This window comes from Sinocyclocheilus anshuiensis, unplaced genomic scaffold (assembly GCF_001515605.1).
Source record: "Sinocyclocheilus anshuiensis isolate Anshui unplaced genomic scaffold, SAMN03320099.WGS_v1.1 scaffold2342, whole genome shotgun sequence".
In the NCBI taxonomy this organism is placed as follows: Eukaryota; Metazoa; Chordata; class Actinopteri; order Cypriniformes; family Cyprinidae; genus Sinocyclocheilus; species Sinocyclocheilus anshuiensis.
Window position 1 is genome coordinate 37,033 of NW_015557209.1, and position 831 is coordinate 37,863.

Genomic DNA, 831 nt, shown 5'->3' on the forward strand with positions numbered 1-831 from the left:
ATTCTGCGCAAAAAGCAATTGCAAAGCACCGGCAAAGAGATTATGAATGTGTCGGATAAAAAGAAGACATTTGAATTATTTATTAATAAACTAGTGCTTTCTGAGTCAGGGTCGGCTGCAAAGATGACGTTGCCGAATGCTAACGCTGACTCACCATCTCCACATGGACGTGCCTTTAATAGAAATGCACCTTTTCATACGGACTACAAAATTAAAGAATATTACAAAATCAAGTGGGCGAGTATTCCTTATATTTATTTTATTTTTCATATAACAATTATAATGACCTGTTTTGGTTATATTTACTATTAATTGCAGAAGGTGCGCTCAGCAAAAATGACGCGAATATTGATGGTTTTCACGCTTAAGTAAAGTAAAAGACCGCTTTCTCGCAATTGCGAGTTTATATCACGCAATTCTGACTTTTTTTTTTAACAAAATTGTGAGATATAAACTCGCAATTCTGAGAACTATCAGTCTTCCCCCCCCTCAAAATTGGACTTTAACTCGCAATTGTGACTTTATATCTCGCAATTCTGACTTTGTATCTCGCAATTGTGACTTTATATCTCGCAATTCTGATTTTATAACTCGCAACTGTGACTTTATATCTCGCAATTGTGACTTTATAACTCGCAATTGTGGTATAAGCTGGTCCTTTGCTGGTTTAAGCTGGTCCTATGCTGGTATAAGATGGTCCTTTGCTGGTTTAAGATGGTCCTATGCTGGTATAAGCTGGTCCTTTGCTGGTTTAAGATGGTCCTATGCTGGTTTAAGATGGTCCTATGCTGGTTTAAGATGGTCCTTTGCTGGTTTAAGATGGTCCTATGC